The sequence below is a fragment of the Podarcis melisellensis genome (assembly GCF_964234715.1).
Source record: "Podarcis melisellensis genome assembly, chromosome: 18".
In the NCBI taxonomy this organism is placed as follows: domain Eukaryota; kingdom Metazoa; phylum Chordata; class Lepidosauria; order Squamata; family Lacertidae; genus Podarcis; species Podarcis melisellensis.
This window is the reverse complement of record NC_138536.1, coordinates 7,326,002-7,340,231: the sequence shown is the minus strand read 5'-3', so window position 1 is coordinate 7,340,231 and position 14,230 is coordinate 7,326,002. Positions and strand designations below refer to the sequence as shown.

The 14,230-nt window shown below is 49.7% G+C and overlaps 1 protein-coding gene and 1 long non-coding RNA gene across 2 annotated transcripts in view; both read right to left on the bottom strand.

The window, feature by feature from the left end:
• The window catches only part of LOC309361041, a 559,475-nt gene that overhangs the window by 46,169 nt on the left and 499,076 nt on the right, over positions 1–14,230 (bottom strand). The gene's annotated exons all lie outside the window — the stretch shown is intronic.
• TNFAIP8L1 (TNF alpha induced protein 8 like 1) overlaps positions 1–14,230 on the bottom strand; it is a 228,906-nt gene that overhangs the window by 120,407 nt on the left and 94,269 nt on the right. The gene's annotated exons all lie outside the window — the stretch shown is intronic.

The window sequence follows — 14,230 nt, the reverse complement described above, 5'->3', positions numbered from 1 at the left end:
AATCTCTCACTGCCTCCATTTCTCCCCCTTCTATTTGCCAGGAGGTGATGGGCCCAGTGGCCATGATCTTTGCTTTTTTGATGTTGAGCTTCAGACCATATTTTGCGCTCTCCTCTTTCACCTTCATTAAGAGGTTCTTTAATTCCTCCTCTCTGCCATCAGGGTTGTGTCATATATGGGCTCTTAGGTACCTCATAAGGGAAAAGGAGCAGCCCCCCCCCTTTATAACAGAGTGCCTCCACAATCAGGTTGCAAACAGGCTGTTGTGGACTCTCCAGGGAAACAGGAATGTTTTTGAAGGGATGTTCCACTAGAGGATGCTAGATATCCACTGTGGATGCTGAGTCCTCTCAGTGGGACAGTAGCTGCATTTGAGCATCAACTGAACGGGGAGAAGCCTCCATGGTCAATCCTGTCTTCCTCACCTCCAGTTCCCTACCTAAAAGCCTGGGGAGCTGCTGCCAGTCCGTGTAGACCAGGGGTCAGCAACCTTTTCTTTCTTTTTTATAATAATTTTTATTAATTTTAACATATAAATTATAAAATGTACCACAAAACCTATCACTTATACAATCTTTTTAGACTTCCATCAGCACCTCTGATGATCCACCGTTTTAACCACTTCTTATGCATTTCTTAACTTTATATTGAGGGACACAGGTGGCGCTGTGGGTTAAAGCCTCAGCGCCTAGGACTTGCCGATCGAAAGGTCGGCGGTTCGAATCCCTGCGGCGGGGTGCGCTCCCGCTGCTCGGTCCCAGCGCCTGCCAACCTAGCAGTTCGAAAGCACCTCCGGGTGCAAGTAGATAAATAGGGACCGCTTACCAGCGGGAAGGTAAACGGCGTTTCCGTGTGCGGCTCTGGCTCGCCAGATGCAGCTTTGTCACACTGGCCACGTGACCCGGAAGTGTCTCCGGATAGCGCTGGCCCCTGGCCTCTTGAGTGAGATGGGCGCACAACCCCAGAGTCTGTCAAGACTGGCCCGTACGGGCAGGGGTACCTTTACCTTTACCTTTAACTTTATATTGCCTTTACATCTCTTAACAAATCCTCCTCCCCCTTCTCCATTTTTGCAATACTTCCAATAATACTCCTCTGAAACTTCTTGCAAACCTACAAACGTCGTCTGATCTTCACAAATACTTTTCAAATAGTCCGTAAATTTACTCCAGTCTTCCGTGCATTTCTGGTCCCGCCGGTTTCGAATCCTTCCTGTTAGTTTATCTAATTCTGCATAGTCCATTAACTTCATCCTCCATTCTTCAATCGTCGGTAACTCTTTTTGCTTCCATTTTTGGGCCAGTAATATTCTTGCTGCTGTTATTGCATATAAAAAGAGCTTACATTCCTTTCTATTTATGTCACTCCCCACAATGTCCAATAAAAGGGGTCAACAAACTTTTTCAGCAAGGGGCCGGTCCACTGTCCCTCAGACCTTGTGGGAGGCCGGACTATATTTTGAAGAAAAAAATGAACAAACTCCTATGCCCCACAAATAACCCAGAGATGCATTTTAAATAAAAGGACACATTCTACTCATGTAAAAACATGCTGATTCCCGGATCGTCCGCGGGCCAGATTTAGACGGTGATGGACCGGATCCAGCCCCCTGGCCTTAGTTTGCCGACCCATGCTCTATCGCAGGGGTCAGCAAACTTTTTCAGCAGGGGGCCGGACCACTATCCCTCAGACCTTGTGGGGGGCCGGACTATATTCCGGAAAAAATAATGAACAAATTCCTGCGCCCCACAAATAACCCAGAGATGCATTTTAAATTAAAGGGCACATTCTACTCATGTAAAAACACGCTGATTCCCGGACTGCCCGCGGGCCGGATTTAGAAGGCAATTGGGCCGGATCCAGCCCCCGAGCCTTAGTTTGCCTACCCATGGTGCACAGACAGTACTGAGTTGGTCTGATCTGGTAGAAGGCAGCATGTTCTCAGAGCCTTTAAATGTGTCCTGTAACATAATGCATTTGTGTACAATATTTTGGTCAGTGCATGTATTCTTCCTGAAGACTTTACTCCAGTATCTCTAATCCTAACCGAATTGGCAAAAACGACCGGAAGAATCAGAAATCAGGAGGACCAATTTTTTTAAAAAATAAGGAATGGGGAAAATATATAAAGGTAAAGGTAAAGGTACCCCTGCCCGTACGGGCCAGTCTTGACAGACTCTGGGGTTGTGCGCCCATCTCACTTAAGAGGCCGGGGGCCAGCGCTGTCCGGAGACACTTCCGGGTCACGTGGCCAGCGTGACATCGCTGCTCTGGCGAGCCAGAGCCGCACACGGAAACGCCGTTTACCTTCCCGCTGGTAAGCGGTCCCTATTTATCTACTTGCACCCGGAGGTGCTTTCGAACTGCTAGGTTGGCAGGCGCTGGGACCGAGCAGCGGGAGCGCACCCCGCCGCAGGGATTCGAACCGCCGACCTTTCGATCGGCAAGTCCTAGGCGCTGAGGCTTTAACCCACAGCGCCACCTGCGTCCCTAGGAATGGGGAAAATATATAATTGACCTCAAAAACCATTGCAAACAATTAAAAACTATTAGTAGGATTGGAATATCACTAGTAGCTTAATGTTAAATTTTAGGTGTACTGGAGATTTAATAGATTTGGATTAATAGACAAGATTTGAGAGGAAAAGGTTAATATATAAGGACCCACAAAAAGGAGGAGGGAAGTTCAGGATTTTCTCCAGAATTCTCTGTGTTGGCTGTTTGATAATGGTCTGTCAATTCTTAAAATCTGAAAAATTTAAATAATAATTATTTTTTTAATGACGAAAAGTGAAACAAAAAAACCCTGAAAATGCCAACTTCCCAGGGATATAATGGTCATAACAAAAAGCTGTGGTTGCAAAAATTTCAGATGAAGGCTTGGGCCAGCAATTTGAAACACTTGGGTCAGGGCCAGATTTAGGTTTGATGAGACCCTGAGCTACTGAAGGTAATGGGGCCCTTTATATGTCCAGCTGCTCTTTGTCAACAAGAAATTTTTTTGTGTTGAATATATGCTATATGGTAATTTATGGACCTCATAGTTATCTAAAGCCATTCGCACATAAGAAATAGGAGCCTACACAACACAAAGCGCTGTTGATGTAGGTTTTATTTTACCTTATTTATTTTTTTATCTTATATTTTGGAAATGTGGGATGTGGGTGGCGCTGTGGGTTAAACCACAGAGCCTAGGGCTTGCTGATCAGAAGGTCGGCGGTTCGAAACCCCATGACGGGGTGAGCTCCCGTTGCTCGGTCCCTGCTCCTGCCAACCTAGCAGTTCAAAAGCACACCAGTGCAAGTAGATAAATAGGTACCGCTCCGGCGGGAAGGTAAACGGCGGTTCCGTGCGCTGCTCTGGTTCGCCAGAAGCGGCTTAGTCCTGCTGGCCACATGACCCGGATGCTGTACGCCGGCTCCCTCGGTCAGTAAAGCGAGATGAGCGCCGCAACCCCAGAGTCGGCCACGACTGGACCTAATGGTCAGAGGTCCCTTTACCTTTACCTGTTTTAGAAATGTACATCCAGTTTTATTTTTAAAAAATTGGTGCCCCCAAGAGAGTGGAGCCCTAAGCTATAGCTTGTTTAGCTTATACATAAATCCGGCATTGACCTGGACGCAATGTGCAACATATGCGTCAACTTTGTTTCTGTGCTGTCAGTTAGTATGCTGGTCCCGGGGGGAAGGTTACCGCTGGCGTAGTCAAAGTCCGATCCTGGGTCACTAGCCTGGAAACAGTTCACAAGGAGCGGGGCGAGGTCCGAAGCAGGAGGTCGGCCGGGGACAGGCACACTGGAGGGTCAGGTCTGGGTCCGGGCATGAACAGGTACTCAACAACGACGTTGCTCCTGCAACCTGGGACTGGGCTGACTGGCCTTTATCTTCTCTGAGGCCAGGGGCGGTCCCGGCCCCCAGGAGACCCGCCTCCCCTGGCCTTAAGGCGAGCACTCCTCCTGGGAGAAACCAGTTCCCTTCGCCTCTCTGCCCTGAGCCTCTGCAGTTCAGGAGAGGCTGAAGGGTTACTGGGCCCAGGGGGAGACTCACCTGTAGGCACTGAGTCCTCAACCACCTCTGGAGCCAGAGTGGATTCACCTGGTGCCTGCTCCTGAGGATCCGGCACAGGTGCAGGCGCTGCAGAATCAAGTCCCTGCCCCAGTTCAGCCGGCCCTGGAGGCGGGGACTCCTGTGCAGGCTGGGATTCCTCCGGTTCAGCCTCTGAATCGGATTCCCAGGCCATCACAGTTACGCTCTCCTGTGGGGGAAAAACAGAACTGTGCAATGTACGTCAATGGCTCCTCTGCCCTTGGTGTGAATACAGTGGGGGAAGTCTGGCCCCTGGGCAGAGCGGCGGCTGTGCAAAAGCCTGACGCAAGGCACACCTTGTTGCACCACTGTCTCAAGTCTCGCCTATAGTCGCCATGTGCGTTTTCACCCCTTTGCAAGCTCTTGTCCCCGTTTGTCTCTCATGCTGGTGTTAGAAGCTTGGCAGCTTCTGAAGTCCCCTCTGTTCTCTCGCGGCAGGTCGATCACGTTCAGGGCAGAGAGATGGATGCGAGGCCTCCTTTGGGCTTAGAAAAAGAAACTGACCTTTTTCTTTTTAATATATTTTTTACATAGCAAGTTTAAATTCAAACAAATCTTCCACCTCATCATTTAGCATATCCTGAATCCTTTGACTTTCCTTTGCTTTTCCATTACCAATCTTTTTTCTCAGCTGCTTCCCTTATTTTCCTCTAGGTAACGGTAAATAATAATAATAATAATAATAATAATAATAATAATAATAATAATTTTTATTTATACCCCGCCCTGCCCAGCCAAGGTCAGGCTCAGGGCGGCTAACAAGCAATAATAAAAACAAGTTGAATGAATACAACTTAAAAACAAGATTAAAATACAACATTAAAATATTGAAACGCAGCCTCGGTAAAGGGATCCCTGACAATTAGGTCCATTTGTGGCCGACTCTGGGGTTGCAGCGCTCATCTTGCTTTATTGGCCAACGGAGTCGGTGTACAGCTTCTGGGTCACTTGGCCAGCATGACTAAGCCACTTCTAGCGAACCAGAGCAGCGCACGGAAACGTCGTTTACCTTCCCACCGGAGTGGTACCTATTTATCTACTTGCACTTTGACGTGCTTTCGAACTGTTAGGTTGGCAGGAGCAGGGACCGAGCAACGGGAGCTCACCCCCGTCGTGGGGATTCGAACCACCAACCTTCTGATCAGCAAGCCCTAGGCTCTGTGGTTTAGACCACAGTGCCACCCACGTCCCTTTAGCAGTTAATTATGAGAGCGAATTACTTGCCCCCAACTCCAAACCACCAAATGCTTGGCTTTCCCAAGTTAAAAGATGCACATCTGGCCAGGTTTCTAGGGCAGAAGCAGCTGTGACTTCAGCCCCTGGAAATGTGCAAACATTCCATGCCTGCCGTCCGACATGCAGTTCTTATGTGAGCAATTGGTGGTCTAGACAGGTGTGCCACTGGCATGCTCACCACACCACAAAAATGGGCTTCTGGGGTGTGTTGTACATGGCTAGGCAGCCCGGGACACTGGGATGGGCAGATGTCCTATTTGCGGCTGCCATAACGGCGGTTTTGGCCCTCGGATGAGTGTAGGAGAAGGTTTGGGGAAGTTCAAGTACCCTGTTCTCCACCAGAAGGGAGCCCAGATGAATGTGCTTAGGGTGGATCTGTGGGCTGAGGGAAGAAGAGCAGCCAAGGGAAAATGTTTACCATTCTTGGTTGGAATCCTCCTAGCAGGGAGACCTTCACCTGCAAAATCTGTGGGTTGTGGTGGGGCTGCCATTCCAGACAGTAACAAAACACAATCACGCCTGGCTGATGAAAAGAGTGTGAGCCAGGGCACAGGGAGGCTGGCCTATTAACAGCATGAAATATACTCGGAGTCCTGCAGTGATTTCATGCTCTTTATTGCAGCTTGTAAAACAGTGATTGAATTCCCCCGCCCCAAAAAAACCCCTCAGGCTTTTATATACATTACAGTCATGCCTCATGTTACATCCGCTTCATGTTACGTTCTTTCAGGTTACGTCCCGCGGCGACCCAGAAGTACCGGAAAGGGTTACGCCACTCGTGCATGCGCAGAAGCTAAAAAATGACGTCGTGCGCATGCGCAGAAGTGGCGAATCGCAACTTCTGCCGCTGCCGGTTGCGTTCTTATCCTGTTGCGAACAGGATCCTGTTCGCAGCCAGAGGTACCACTGTATTTACACAATGAGATCTGTCTGATTGGCTGATTCTACTTCCCTCCTGGAGCCTGATTGGTTTTCTCCTGCAGCCCAATCACTTGTTGTATTCTACGATCCTACCAGCCTGATAGGCTGATTAACTTCCTCCTGGAGCCTGATTGGTCTTCTCCTGCAAGCCAATCAGTTGTTGCATTCTACGATCCTACCTGCCTATTGTTCTAGGACCCAAGCTTAGTACATAACACAGCAGGTGACAGGCTGAGGCTTTGGGCTGTAAAAGGTAAAGGGACCCCTGACCATTAGGTCCAGTCGTGGCCGACTCTGGGGTTGCGGCGCTCATCTCGCTTTATTGCCAAAGGCTTTGCTCTGGTTTACTCAACCCTCTGCTCTCGTTTGAATGCATCAAGGAGGATGAAACACCGAAAGGACAAAAATTGTCTGTTTTAAACGTCTTCCTCTTCCACTCCTCAGCTGTCTTACGTAAAAGAGATAAAGGACATGGAGCCCTCACCTATCCTGTGGTACTTTCCCACAGTGTATTTCACTCCTGGTACCATGTCTGGTACCAATTCTGGTGCTGGAGGAGACTCTGGAGAGTCCCCTGGACTGCAAGAAGATCCAACCTCTCCATTCTGAAGGAAATCAGCCCCGAGTGCTCACTGGAAGGACAGATCCTGAAGCTGAGGCTCCAAGTCTTTGGCCACCTCATGAGAAGAGAAGACTCCCTGGAAAAGACCCTGATGTTGGGAAAGATGGAGGGCGCAAGGAGAAGGGGACGACAGAGGACGAGATGGTGGGACAGTGTTCTCGAAGCTGCCAGCATGAGTTTGACCAAACTGTGGGAGGCAGTGGAAGACAGGAGGGCCTGGCGTGCTCTGGTCCAGGGGGTCACAAAGAGTCGGACACAACTAAATGACTAAACAACAACAACAACCATGTCTGGTCTTCAACATGAAGTTTCAGATAGAGCGTAGCAATTTCGAAGAGACCTTTTATTAACAAGCGAACACCCATTTATGTACAACATCCATCAATGAACCTGACCTCTATCAGAGCAAGCTAACCCACAGCCTGGCTCTTAAGAGTCTGTTCAGCTTAAAGATACAGTACCGTAGCTGTGCGACAGGAGAGGGGATAAGGAATGGAAATGGGTTGTGATCTGGGTTCAAGAGAGAGCAAGGAGGGGTCAAGGAGAAAATGGGGCGCGAAGGTTGGTTTGTTGTTGTAGTTGTTGCAAAAATGGAGACAGCAAGTTGGCATGTGAATGGGGTTCAAGAACAGGTGCAGATGATGGCTCCATAGTTGTCAAGGCTGGGCTCAGATGCAGGTTGACACACAAGAAGCAGAGCCTGTCAGTGCAGTTGATTCTTTGTTCAAGAAAACAGCATACAGCTCAGCACACTTCCAGCAGGCCTTTCCGCTATAGGGCAGTTGCCAGGTTTCAGGGGCTGGGCAGGGGAGGAATGGTGGAGACCGCCTGCCCCGATCTTGCCCCTTCCAGGGAGGAGGAAGAGGAAGACAGGATAGATTTACAACGGGGGTTTGAGGGAGGTCGCAGCTCAGAGGCAGAGGAGGGGAAAAGCTGGGAAATGGAGGAGCCAGAAAAACAACACCCAGCTGACATGTTGTCACTGTTGTTTAGTCGTTTAGTCGTGTCCGACTCTTCGTGACCCCCTGGACCAGAGCACGCCAGGCACTCCTGTCTTCCACTGCCTCTCGCAGTTTGGTCAAACTCATGCTGGTCGCTTCGAGAACACTGTCCCACCATCTTGTCCCCTTCTCCTTGCACCCTCCATCTTTCCTAACATCAGGGTCTTTTCCAGGGAGTCTTCTCTTCTCATGAAGTGGCCAAAGTCTTGGAGCCTCAGCTTCAGGATCTGTCCTTCCAGTGAGCACTCAGGGCTGATTTCCTTCAGAATGGAGAGGTTTGATCTTCTTGCAGTCCATGGGACTCTCAAGAGTCTCCTCCAGCACCACAATTCAAAAGCATCCATTCTTTGGCGATCAGCCTTCTTTATGGTCCAGCTCTCACTTCCATACATCGCTACTGGGAAAACCATAGCCTTAACTATATTGACCTTTGTTGCAAGGTGATGTCTCTGCTTTTTGAGATGCTATCTAGGTTTGTCACCGCTTTTCTCCCAAGAAGCAGGCATCTCTTAATTTCGTGGCTGCTCTCACCATCTGCCGTGATCATTAGGAAGCATTAGAAAGCTCTCCCAGAACCAGGTGAGCCTTGAAAGTAGGAGAGCAAAGAGCTCAAAGACAGAGGGCATGTAGCAGCACCCGTCGATGCTGGAAGTGGGAGAGACGGGTGTGTGTGTGGAGATTCACTCGGGACAACGCCATTATCCAAGAGGCTGGGTTCTATAGCCTCTCTCTGTAAAGACTGAAATAAAAAAGGGCGGTAATAAACTTTTCCTTGTCTTTATAATTCCCGAGCAACCAGCTGTGAGCCGCTGACAGCATCCTGACACCAGGAAACCTGCGGTCTCCTCCTTCTACCTCCATTAAGACGACTCCACTGCCAGATGTCTCCTAAGGAGCCTCCAACTGTGTTGGGGCCCCCTGCTTTCCGTTCGCCTCTACATATCAGCCCGTGCGTCCTTGGAGATGGAGGGGTGCAGGGGAAGAGAGGAAGCTTCTTGCAGTAGGAGAGACAACCTCCTGGGATTCCTCTTCCCCTCCCTATCCCCCCTCCACTTCCGAACTGCTCCTTGTCACTGAATCTCCCTGCTCACTCGAGCCTGTTGCCCCTTCGGCATCCAATCCCATCTCTCTGTCTTTCCTCTCTGACCTCTCTTCGGTGTCCCACCCCCAACCCCTTGGGCTCTGAGCCTTCTTCCTCCTCCTCCTCCTCTGGGGTTTTCCCTGGGGGTCCGCTAACTGGTACCTCCCACCACTCATCGCCCAGCCAGTCCCTGGCCGTAACTGGGAAGAAGGTGAGAGGGTGCTTAGCAGTTGCAACGTGTGGGTGGAGGTCCGTGTGCACGGGGGCGTTGCACCCCATAGCTGTCATCTTTCCATTTTTTTTGGTAGGAAATTCCCTTATTCCAGCACCGTTTCCCGCTTCTATCCCGGATTGTTAGATATCCCGTAGACTGCCCCCGGGACAGGTGAGGCTGCTGATCCCTTATTTTCAAATCTGAAAGTTGACAGCTATGGTTGCACCCAAGAAAAGGAGGAAGCGAAGGCGAAACGAGGGGTGGAAATTGGAGCTGCGGAACAGAAGAGAGATGTTGCTTCAGAGCAGAGGCAGATTTAGGTGAGTGTTTGCTAGGGCACTTCAACAATGATGTACAACCAGGGCTGCCAGGAGTCAGCTTCACCTGTTGAACAGCAGCCTGAAGGGGCAGAAGGCAGAATGACTCCACCTGCTGCCAATCAGCCTTCTTGCACCTGATGTGAACCAGCTGGCTCCAAATTTCCTAAGCAGGGTTTCCTGCCTCACTCAGTTGCTGGAAACAACATTTGGACCCCCCAATTGTCTGACTACATGAACTGAGATACTTCTGACCTAAGGACTGGACTGGATATGGACTCTGCCTTCAGGCAAGTAACCCCTTTGAGACTTGACTGGTTGGGCAGCGTGGGAATACGGCAGTCTAGATCATGGCGAATCTACTTAAAAGTAGCTCAGAAACTTCCAATTTTGTGGTTGAGATTTTGCAAAAGAAAAAAAAGCACAACAACGTGCTGGGTTTTCACTTTTTGGGTGTCTCTACTGAAAGGTCCGTATAGTAAAAGCTATGGTTTTCCCCAGTAGTGATGTATGAAAGTGAGAGCTGGACCATAAAGAAGGCTGATCGCCAAAGAATGGATGCTTTTGAATTCTGGTGCTGGAGGAGACTCTTGAGAGTCCCATGGACTGCAAGAAGATCAAACCTGTCCATTCTGAAGGAAATCAGCCCTGAGTGCTCACTGGAAGGACAGATCCTGAAGCTGAGGCTCCAAGACTTGGGCCACCTCATGAGAAGAGAAGACTCCCTGGAAAAGACCCTGATGCTGGGAAAGATGGAGGGCACAAGGAGAAGGGGACGACAGAGGACAAGATGGTGGGACAGTGTTCTCGAAGCTACCAGCATGAGTTTGACCAAACTGCGGGAGGCAGTGGAAGACAGGAGGGCCTGGCGTGCTCTGGTCCAGGGGGTCACGAAGAGTCGGACATGACTAAATGACTGAAATTTGAAAGCCTAAAGTCTGCCACTGTTCAGGGATAGGGCTGGGGAGGTGAAAAGTGAGTTTCGTAGTTGCATGGGGTAGTAAGGCGAAGCTCTAGCGGGATTAACGGGAATGTCAGAGGGTTTGGCTACAGACCAAGCAGGCTGCAGCTCTAGTTGTTTTTAACTATTACAGCACCATCAATGCACTTTGCACAGAAGCCCCCATGGACAGTGCCCTCGCCCCTTTGCATCAAGCTTAACTTTTGTGTTCTGCCAGGGGGAGAGGTAAAAAAGGAAAGAGTGTTGTGAAGCTGGATAAACGAGGGATGAGCTGGTGAAGCTGGGAAAATGTGAGGTCTTCCTTCTGCTGGGCCAAGGGCACTTGGCACTAGGAATGAATGAATCGGTCAGTTTTGGTTCTCTTAGACTAGGGGTAGGCAAACTAAGGCCCGGGGGCCAGATCTGGCCCAATTGACTTCTAAATCTGGCCCACGGATGGTCCGGGAATCAGCGTGTTTTTACATGAGTAGAATGTGTGCTTTTGTTTAAAATGCATCTCTGGGTTATTTGTGGGGCATAGGAATTTGTTCATATTTTTTTCTTCAAAATATAGTCTTGCCCCCCACAAATGTTGTCCCTATTTTCAAAAAGGGGAAAAGAGAGGACCCAAATAATTATCGCCCAGTCAGTCTGACATCAACACCAGGGAAGATTCTGGAGCAGATCATTAAGCAAACAGTCTGTGAGCACCTAGAAAGGAATGCTGTGATCACCAATAGTCAGCATGGATTTCTGAAAAATAAGTCATGTCAGACTAACCTGATCTCGTTTTTTGACAGAATTACAAGCCTGGTAGATGAAGGGAACGCAGTGGATGTAGCCTACCTTGATTTCAGCAAGGCATTTGACAAGGTGCCCCATGATATTCTTGTAAAGAAGCTGGTAAAATGCGGTCTTGACTATGCTACCACTCAGTGGATTTGTAACTGGCTGACTGACCGAACCCAAAGGGTGCTCATCAATGGTTCCTCTTCATCCTGGAGAAGAGTGACTAGTGGGGTGCCACAGGGTTCTGTCTTGGGCCCGGTCTTATTCAACATCTTTATCAACGACTTGGATGATGGACTCAAGGGCATCCTGATCAAATTTGCAGATGACACCAAACTGGGAGGGGTGGCTAACACCCCAGAGGACAGGATCACACTTCAAAACGACCTTGACAGATTAGAGAACTGGGCCAAAACAAACAAGATGAATTTTAACAGGGAGAAATGTAAAGTATTGCACTTGGGCAAAAAAAATGAGAGGCACAAATACAGGATGGGTGACACCTGGCTTGAGAGCAGTACATGTGAAAAGGATCTAGGAGTCTTGGTTGACCACAAACTTGACATGAGCCAACAGTGTGACGCGGCAGCTAAAAAAGCCAATGCAATTCTGGGCTGCATCCATAGGAGTATAGCATCTAGATCAGGGGAAGTAATAGTGCCACTGTATTCTGCTCTGGTCAGACCTCACCTGGAGTACTGTGTCCAGTTCTGGGCACCACAGTTCAAGAAGGACACTGACAAACTGGAACGTGTCCAGAGGAGGGCAACCAAAATGGTCAAAGGCCTGGAAACGATGCCTTATGAGGAACAGCTAAGGGAGCTGGGCATGTTTAGCCTGGAGAAGAGGAGGTTAAGGGGTGATATGATAGCCATGTTCAAATATATAAAAGGATGTCACATAGAGGAGGGAGAACGGTTGTTTTCTGCTGCTCCAGAGAAGCGGACACGGAGCAATGGATCCAAACTCCAAGAAAGAAGATTCCACCTAAACATTAGGAAGAACTTCCTGACAGTAAGAGCTGTTGGACAGTGGAATTTGCTGCCAAGGAGTGTGGTGGAGTCTCCTTCTTTGGAGGTCTTTAAGCAGAGGCTTGACAGCCATATGTCAGGAGTGCTCTGATGGTGTTTCCTGCTTGGCAGGGGGTTGGACTCGATGGCCCTTGGGGTCTCTTCCAACTCTATGATTCTATGATTCTATAAGGTCTGAGGGATAGTGGACCCAGCCCCCTGCTGGAAAAGTTTGCTGAGCCCTGTCTTAGACTTCTAATTTTTGCAATCATAAAACCAGTCCTCCACATTTCTGCTGCCATTTTAACTGAAGGGGAAAACAAACAAACAAACAAAAGTCCTCATGGGAATCTGACCACTTTTTATTGCCAATTTCTCCAGATACATCTTTGTACGCCGCCTCGCCTAATCGATGCACACTTCTTCCGAACAGGTAAATTTTTGTACCTATCGTTTGCTTGGAAGGCTGTGCCACAAAGCTTTCGAAGGAGTGCTGTTCAGACGTTGTTCCGAGATGTGCCTGTTGTGTGGTTTCTAATTCCATCCCTAGATGGCTGGTGGCCTGGCAGTTGCAGGTTTACTTATTTGGGGAACACGGCTGCTGCAGTCTCTATGCTGGCATCAATCCTGCTGCACCGTTGAAATAACACAAGCACCTCGTATTTATGGCAAGGATTTAAAAGCCCTCAGGTGGGTCCGCCCCCACCGCCAATTGGCTGGCCCTGGGGGCGGGCCCACCTGAGGGCTCTTAAGGTCAGGTCAGCCCGGGCTCGCCCCTTTCCCCCCTCTGCAGCAGCCACGGTTTCCCACCCACCCACCCTTTAGGTGTGCATTTGGTGTTTGCTATGGGCTCCGGCTGGTCGCCGCAAGGGGCCTGGGAGGAGTTTTTCCATTTGGCTAATTGGCTGAATTTTGAAGCCACTTGGTTTTTTCGCCTACCTCGTAGCAAATCGTCACAACTCCCGGATTGGCGGTTAGGCATTGGCTAGGGTATTGTCATGCAAAGGAGGTCGGGGGGGGGAGGATCGCCATCACCTCCCCCAATTCTTGAAGGGTAGTTCATTAAAGGACTCCGGGGGGCGTCGCCTCGTCCGAAATCTACGGAGGCTAGGGCCTAAAGCGCACCCCCGAGCGGTAACCCCTCGGGGAGCGCCCAGGGGTGTGCATCTCAGGGGCTCCCCCTGTTGGTGCTTAACCCTTCCCGGTTATACCGGTTAGTCTGTTAGGGCCAATGCCTATAGCCAATACCACTCTTACCTGTAATCAATAAAGCTGTGGCCATTTTTTGCCCATTAACCTAAATTCTGGTGTCCGATGTCTTTATTATTCCATCTGTGGGGGGGCGGGTATCGCCACGCAAAGGCTTAGAATCATGGGTAGGCAAATTAAGGCCCGGGGGCCGGATCTGGCCCAATCGCCTTCTCAATCCGGCCCGCGGACGGTCCGGGAATCAGTGTGTTTTTACATGAGTAGAACGTGTGCTTTGGTTTAAAATGCATCTCTGGGTTATTTGTGGGGCATAGGAATTCATTCACCCCCCCCATATAGTCTGGCCCTCCACAAGGTCTGAGGGACAGTGGACCGGCCCCCTGCTGAAAAAGTTTGCTGACCCCTGGAGGATGCTGGTGTTTTTTCTCGGAGGTTTTCTTAGAACCACACAACTGTAGAGCTGGGGCATAGAAAATGACCTAGTGTAAATTTATTTATCGTTGGGTACCATTCTGTGCAATGTAGGCTTTCTCTGCATTGGGAAAGGGGAGGTGGGTGGGTTCAGGCAGCCTCCTCCTCTTCTATACTCTCTGTCTGGCTAAGGGTAAGGTAAAGGGACCCCTGACCATTAGGTCCAGTCGTGGCCGACTCTGGGGTTGCGGCGCTCATCTCGCTTTACTGGCCGAGGGAGCCGGCGTACAGCTTCCGGGTCATGTGGCCAGCAGGACTAAGCTGCTTCTGGCGAACCAGAGCAGCGCACGGAAACGCCGTTTACCTTCCCGCCGGAGCAGTACCTATTTATCTA